This window comes from Anas acuta, chromosome 4 (genome assembly GCF_963932015.1).
Source record: "Anas acuta chromosome 4, bAnaAcu1.1, whole genome shotgun sequence".
Classification (NCBI taxonomy): Eukaryota; Metazoa; Chordata; class Aves; order Anseriformes; family Anatidae; genus Anas; species Anas acuta.
Window position 1 is genome coordinate 64,743,967 of NC_088982.1, and position 8,161 is coordinate 64,752,127.

An 8,161-nucleotide genomic window follows, 5' to 3' on the forward strand; every position below is an offset into this window, starting at 1 on the left:
GCCCGGCCCCTCCCCGGCCCGCGCCGCGGCCAATGGCAGCGGGGCCGCGGCCATGGCGCTGAGGGGCCCGGCCCCAGGCAGCCCCCAGCACAGGGCTGGGGGTGCTGTTGGTACCAACAAGGGTCCAGCGGGTGGTCCGCTGGCCTGACGGGCACCTGCTGGCTTTGGTCTGCCCTGATCCCCCTCACAAAGTTGGGGGAAAACAGCATTTCCCCCTCTCCCCCCCCTATATCTATCCTCTACATGAACAGCTCTGAGCAATGTCACTCTCTCTTGCCTCCTTTCCAGCCCATGAAAGTAGGATCGAAGTGTCGACATTTGGTTTGAATTAACTGGTGGAAGTGCACACAGCTATTGTTACACCCAGGGACTGCCTGCCGCAAGCCGCCGCTTAATAAACTTATTACTCTGCAAGGAAAAAAGGGGGTTTTGTTGAGGGGGGGGGAAGCATTGCTTTAGCCTCTCGGGTTTCTGCTGTTAGGTAGAGGCAGTGGTAAGTTTTAAAGGAGCTGGGAGATGTATCCGTGTCCGTGGCAGGACTCTTGGAGCTGTGGATCAATATTTACAGCGCTACTTCGAGAGGGGTTGGCAGCAGGGATGAGAGGCACCAAGCCCAGATTTGCCCAGCAGCAATGGACAGAGACCCAAAAGGGCCCGTGGGTCTTCTCCACTGCTGCTTCAGGCAGAGTCAGCACAACCCGGCTCAGCATTGCTGATCATGGGATATTGAAAAGGGATTTCCCAGAGAGATCCTGGTGGAAGTGTAATGGATGAGCCCAAAATCTGGGAAGCCCCCAGCCTGACTTGTGCCCTGCTGTGAGCTGCCTGTGCAAGCTGCTGGCTGCTTGGCGCTGCAGAGGCGCTGGGAGAGGTGGTGGTCAGCGTTGGAGCTGTGCAGGCTTCGGGGGGATGCATGCGAGGTGACTGGGGTGTGTTTCTGGCCTGCGATAAAAGCTCTGTTTGCCTTGAGCGGGACACAGTGTTTCACAACTGCTGCCTGCAGTTTGCCTCCAAAGTAAAGGTAGGTGGAAGTCGGGGCAGGGCGTTGTGGCGGGCTGTGGACACAGGCTCTTATCTTTTGGGAGCAGAGATAAGGGCTATATTTAGCTCTGTGCTGAGCCCTTGCACAGTGGTCTTAATGATTTCCCCACAGCTTTCCACCCCTCCCACCTCGCTGGGGGATGAGGAAGAGCAATCGTCTCCTTCCCTGTCAGCTCCATGGCGCAGGGAAGAGGCTTTGCAGATGTTTCTCCCTGAGGGTGATCAGGCCTAGGGAAGTCCCATCCTTGGTGGACATCTCTGCAAGGAGAGTCCCTGTCTCCTACCAGCTCCAACCTAGGGTTTGTTCACAGTGCAGGACCCCCGCGACAGGACCTTGTGGCTCCTGCATCCCTTGAATGTGGCTCTGCAGGCTGTGGGAGGGCAGCCAGCCCCGGGGAGGGGAAGGGGAGCAGGGCTGGGGGCGTTGTGCAACGTGTCCATACCACAGCGGGCTGCGGGGCCAAGGCTCAAGGGCGAGTGTTGTAAACCCATGGGGCGGCTGACGTAACCGCACTGCCTGGGGCCGCTGCCACGGGACACCCTGTCTGTGGCCTCCTGCCCCTTCCCAAACCAGCAGCCCCCTCCTGCTGCCTCAATTCCTCCCCACCCTCCTGGCTGTGGCCTCCCATTGCCCTGCTGGGAGGCCCCAGCCCTTCCACACCCGATTTTGTCTAATGAAAGCGACTGGGAAGCATTTTGGGAAGGTCTCCGTCCCTGCCCCCTGGGGGTCCTTGGGCTGCTCCCTGTGCCCTCCACAGCCCACAGACAATGCCTGTGGTGGCACAGTGGATGCTGTTGCAATATTGGTACTTGCCAACAATTTCCAAATCACAAGTGCCAAGAAAGTGCTGCTGCCTTTGAGCCAGGCCCCAGTGCTTGCACCAGGCAGAGGGTTCTTTTTTTTTTTTTTTTTTTTTTTTTTTGTTTAAGTTTGCCTTCCTGTGGCAAGGCCGAGGGGAGCTCTGAAGTAATTTTAACCAGGTGTTGCCTCATGTCAAAATACCGAGGGAGAAACTAATTTTGGAGTAATTTTTTGTCATCGAAGGCATGTGATTAGGGAGGAAATCCTGGCTGAAACAGAAGAGGCTATTTTGGGCAATACCGGGGTGCTGCAGGAGAGCCGCCAGGGCAGCGCGGTGCCCTAGGAGCAGCAGCAGCAGGCCGCATGGTTTGTGCTCCTCCAGAAAGTGTGTACCCATGGCCGAGCTGTGTGTCCGTCTGTCTGTCAGCCCTCCCTCACCCCTTCTGGGTGTACAGACTGGTTACAGCCACCCCCGACAGGAGGGCAGGAAGCCTGCAGATCCCTTTTAGGAATCCCACTCATGCGGTGGGATTCTCCTCTTTTATCTCCATAGTTCTCCAACTTCTGTGGCCATCCCAGAAGTTGGAAATAAGGCAAAGAGCCTTCAGTGTGCCGAAGGAAGCCCCGCTCCGGGTTCAGACTCCCTCCTGTGCTCCAAGGCAGGGGCCCCACTGCCACTCCTGTCCCTGCCCAAAAGAAAGGAGTTGCTTCAGTGCCTTGGCTGCAGGCCTGAGATGGAATATTTGCCTTGGCACGGCTCCATTGGGATCTCGTATGTGCTCAGATGGTCAAGCACCCCAAAGAACATGTACTCTGCCCTGCAGAAGACCACAGCACCTTCCCTTCCAAGCTGGTGTGTGCAGAGAAGACAGTGCTGGCCCAGGTGCAAAACCTAGCCTGGGACTCTGTGTTGTGGAAAAATACCAGGTAGTGTAGCAGTATTAGTTCCTAATAATAAAAATGCCCAGCACCAAGGAAATCCTTGCAAAAAGAGATGTTATGAGGGAGAAAGTTAAGGCAAATATGTTATTGCAAGTGCCCTAGGGAAAGCTGCTACCCACTGGGAAAAAGTAGATGGGTTTCCAGCAGAGGAAGAGCCCAAAGAGCAGCACAAGGAAACAAAATCCCAGTAGGGCACCCAAATGACAGGCAGGCAGGAACAAGAAAGAGGTGAGTCCTTGGCCAGGCATACAAGGTGCTTGTCAGAGATATTGTAGTGGTGCTGGGGTGAGGCACTGTAGGCAGAGTACCAGGCTAGAGCAACCTTTTCCCAGGGATTAAGACCACTTAGGCTCAGTGGGTTAGTCTCTCCCAGGAGAGAAGGGTAGCTCCTGTTCTCTCATAACCTATGATGTTCTCTTTAGAGGTGTGCTCCAAGTCCTTGCCTACATGCAGTCCACAGCTTTTATTCCCATTAGTGAAGTCATGGAAAAATCACAGCAAAAGAAAGGAGGCTGGTTGTCTGCTTCAGGACTGCATGAAGAAGTGCAACAACTATGTACACGTCTTTACTTTTATTTTTTTCTTGTGAGTTTCCCTTCCCCTAATGAACACACGCTGTTTGCTTGAACCCCAGAGTACTTGGTTGTGCAGATACAATCTGTAAAAATTTTCTGTAATGGGTACGTGCCTTCCTACACAAGGGGAACAAGGCACATAAGGACACAGTCTGGACCAGAACTTTAAATTCTCCAAATTTCCTTTGTGCTCTTGCAGGAGAGGAACGAAGGCCATGATGGAGCGGTGAGGGTATTGAAAGGAAGTGGTGTTATTTCCATCGGCATGCTGCTATGGCTGCAGAGAGAGCGCGATGCTTGGCTCCACTCAGGTATGCTGAATCAGTTCAGATGCATTCACAGCTTCGCTTGTTTATACCTGCAAGTGTCCGACTGGCTGGACTTGGATCTGTTCTGGATACACAGGTCATAGCGAAGCAATGTTCTAGGGCAACTTTAGTGACTGGTGGGGCAGACATCTTGGGAACTTGCACGTACTGGGCCTGGGGCCTCAGAGGACATAGCGTTGTACAAGAGGCTGTGCTTTGCTTGAAAGGCACACGCACTTCTTGTATGTTGATGAAGGCTGAGAGGGAAAAGGTCGGACTGAGGAATGCTTGCAGTTCTTGGTGATAAAGACAAACCAAACCCAAGGATTCATCAGCTCTCTGTGCTGCAGCAGACAATAGTCAGTCCCTCCAAGAATCACTTTTTCTCACCCTGAGATGAAGGACAGGACCCATTGCTTTTTGGACTTGCCTATCTCTGTCCATTCACTATAAAGGGAATCTGAAAACCAGGAGAAGTGAGATGCCTGACTTTTAAATGAGGAGGGAGATCAGCTAGAGCTGCTCCCATCATCAACCCTTGTGTTCTTTGAAAATATTTTGCAAATATCACCTAGTCTTTTTATTTGAAAGTGTTACTTTAATCCCAGGGAAAAATTGAAATATTCATGTGTTATGTGTCAAATTAACCAGAAGTTTGAAGTTTTGCAGAAACTGATGGCAGCTAAGGAACTAAATGCAGCTAAGTAGGTCACTTGAGATGCCAGGTTTAGTGCATACAATTACCTCCGCTGTCTGTAGGAAACTTGGCATTGCCGACTGAGTGCTTAGGAGTCTGCAGAGATGTCTCCCTCCCTGTCCCATCTCCCAAGATCTAGTGAATCTCATTTGTGCCTAGCAGGAGCTGGTTAAGCGCAGCATCCGTGTAGCAGAGCAAGTACCTTTAAGCTTTTTGCTTTTGGTAGGGGAGGAGGAAGTCAGGCCATTGGACAGTCCATCAGGGTGTGCAGAATTAACTCATAGCTCAGTCAAATCAAACAATCAAATACTTCTTGACTTTTAAATCCCTAAACCTGAGCTAAGGTGGCTATGAATAGCAAACGGTGGCCCTTGGTTAACCCAGAGCTTCTGGTCGTGGAGCTGGCTCTGGGTTGCGGTGTTTGGCTCCTCTCACACCAGCTGGGTTCCCAGTTCGTCAGTACTCCTGGCTCATTGCTGCCTGCTGGACTGGGTAGTGGGGAGCACATGTTTCCACAGGCACCTGTAAATATGAAAATAGGTTTGTACATTACATGGCAATAAATGTGTTTGCACATACCCATACAGGTCAATGTACTTTTTAATAGAAAACACTAATCATGAACTGCAAATTAAAAAGTGCATTAAAAATGCAGATTGATGACGTTAAATAGCGTATTTAAAATAAATCTCTAAGTAAAGGGTTGGAGGCAGTTGTCTCGGGGCATAACTTGCCAGCTCTGTTGCAAACCGGGCGCCTTTCCCACCTGGTGTGGATGCTGCAGAGAGCTACCCACCGCAGGCCTGGTAGCTGTGTGTCACCTCGTCACTGTTCCCCAGCAGTCCTTATCTGCTCAGGCACACATCCTGTTCATTAGGCAGACTTCCTTTGTTTCACCGGTCACTCTCCCTTATTGGCATATCATTGCCATTGTTATTCTCACACGTGGACAGCATGGTGTGACGTGCTGAAGTCCCCACACTACGCTGAAGTTTTAATTGTTTTAATTGCTTTCCTCGGGTCATTTTCAAAGCATGGACCCTCAGCTGAGGCTCTCAAATGGTTGGTGGGGCTGTGTTCCTGGAGTCTGACACTGCCAAGGCTTGGGCCAAAAGTACAAGAGAAGTGGGGACAGGCTGCAGCCCAGCAGCAATCACTGAGTTGGCAAGAGCTTGGAGCACATGGCAGATGAAGAGATAAGGAGGGAGCTGGGCTTCTGCAGCCCAGAGGAGAGGTGGTTGGTGGGGATCTGACTGCATCTTCCACTGCCCTGCTCGTAGTGGGGAGGTGCAACATCTTCGTGATATAGAGAGCAAACACAGAACGATGAGCGGCAGATAAGGCATGGAGATATCAGTCTGGTATGAAATCCAATATTGTATGGCTAAGAGAGGTGAAAGAGAGAGAGACGAAGGAAGGAAGGAAGCAAGGAACGAAGGAAGGCTCAAAATACTTAATAAAGGTCTCAGATAATTTGCAGATAGGATGTAGTATATGAGCGTGAGTTCACTACGGTCTCAGAGCGAAGCCTTTCCTTTAATTAATTTATTGCTAATATAAAATTTTACTAGTCTGTAGGGAGCAATAAAACATGCTAAAGCCAAGTTAACCCAATCTAAGGTAAACACATGCATCTATTACTATTAAAGGTACCTTATTCTGCATAAAGCAAATAAGTATATCTATGGGCTGTGTGCAAGTAGTCTGTCTCACAGACCTTTGCCCACAGACTGCGATGTGACTCTTGCACCTCTGAAGATTTGTACTCGCTTTAGCTGCCATTGCAGACGAGATGGGCTTATGCTGGCTATAATTATTACCCATGACGTGCTCGGCTGCAGTCTAAGCTGCTGTCTTAAGTAATTTTGGCTGGTTTGTTTCACTTCTCACCCCGTTCTAAGACTTTTACTACATGAACAAAGATTATATCAGAGCTCCTGTCATCCCATCAGCTGCCAGCATCAGACCCCTCTTTATTTTTCCATTTGTGAAGGAGGTGTATGGAAGCTGTGAAACTCCCCACCGCAGGGCCTTGTGGATGCTAAAAACTGACTGGAGTTCAAAAAGGGACCAGACACATTCACAGAAGGAAAAAAATCCAGTTGCACACAAAGACACAGCCTCCTCTTCAGGAAATCCTTGATCTGCAAATTGAGCTGGCTGGGAAAGTAATCTGAAGGTAAATCACTACAGGCTGGTCCAGCTCTTCTCCTCAGACATCTGCCATGGCTCCCTACCAGATGCAGGGGAAGATGGACCACGTTTGAGCTTAAGGACTCACAAAAATGTCTGCTCGATGGCACAAATATGTTGGAATTTCTCCCTGGAAAACTTCACAGAAGGTGAAATCTTAATGTACAGCTGCAGAGAGAAGAGCAGCATCGCCCAATTCCGCCTGCCAACCCCAGGGTTCCCATGGGGGAGTGCTCCTGGGGTTTGTACACGGATTGAAACCGTCTGCAGGGACAGGTAGGCATGGCCATGAGCTGAGACCCACTCATTAAAAAACCCAAAGGTGCCTGTGCAGGTGAGAGGAATCTCTGTGTGACAGTACACAAGGACATTAAATGTAGCAGACTGAGAGCCTGTGGTTTCTGCGCTCCTCTGAGAAAAAAATAAAATAATAAAAATGAGTGAATCCTCCAAAAGCTGCCAATGCTGGCGCCCCAGCTTCTGTGCAGGGTGCTCAGAGCAAGGGCAGGGACCGGCCCAGATGTGACCGGTGGCATCTGAACTCGGGGGCTCGAGTATCTAGAAAAAGCCTGATAAGAGCCGGGAATTCAAGTGGTCCTGAAATAGTGGTAAGAGCAGCTGGGGAATGCCTCATATGGACACATGGGATGGAGCAGTGGGGCTTGGTATGCAAGGAGGTGACACCTGCCCCACGCACTCAGTGTCACGTTTCGGCCCCGAGAAGGTTTGCAGGGGGCGAGTGACACACAGCATGTCTGCAGCGTGCCGGGGAGGCTGTCCTTCGCCTGCCCTGCACGGAGCTGCAGGAGGAGGGAGGCCGCTCTCCCGTGCAGCCCCCAGACCTTCACGCTGCTTCCTAGAGTGCCAGGCAGCCCTCTGAACTCTGCAGCACGTGCTCGGGGCTTGCAGTACTGTCCGGGCTTGCATTCCTGTCAGAGGGTCAGCCAAGAAGTCACCGAGTTTGGCCACGGAGGTAAGACCCCAGAAAATCTGCAGCCCTGCCCAGCCTCCTGCGGAGATGCCCCAGGCCCTGTGGCAGGGCACAGCTCTCCCCGTGCCCATCTCAGCTACCTGAGAAGCTGTGGCCAGCATCGCTGCAAAGTCCCCTGCATTGCTGAGAGGTGTTATTTGGAGCGGACAGGGCTAATGTCCAACGAGCTCAGTTTTCACTCCAGGCTTCACACAGCTGCGGTGAGCACACAGCTTTTGGAGCAGGCCTCGGGCAAGCAGCGTGGCTGCTTGGGCTCCCTGGGAGGTTGCTGCTCACCTGCCTCGGGCAGCCAAGTGCCTCTGTGCATCTTTGGGACCTCCTTGGAGCAGAGTTTAGTCTAACACAGACTTCTCCTCCAGGCAGGCCTGCAGGGTGGCAGTGGGAGCCCGGATTTCCCTTCCTGTAAATTCAAGAGTCTCCCTGCTTTGCCTGGTGGCAGGAACGCGATGGGTTTGGAGCTCCCCTGGCACACGTTACAGGGCTCAGTGGGGCCTGGACTGGAGCATCCCCTGACCTTACTGCCTGGAGGGGCAGGAAGGTGGCTGTGGGGTCCTGTCACCTGCAGGCAACACACTGTGAGAGCTGCCAGCTTCGTGACGGATGGCAGGCTCA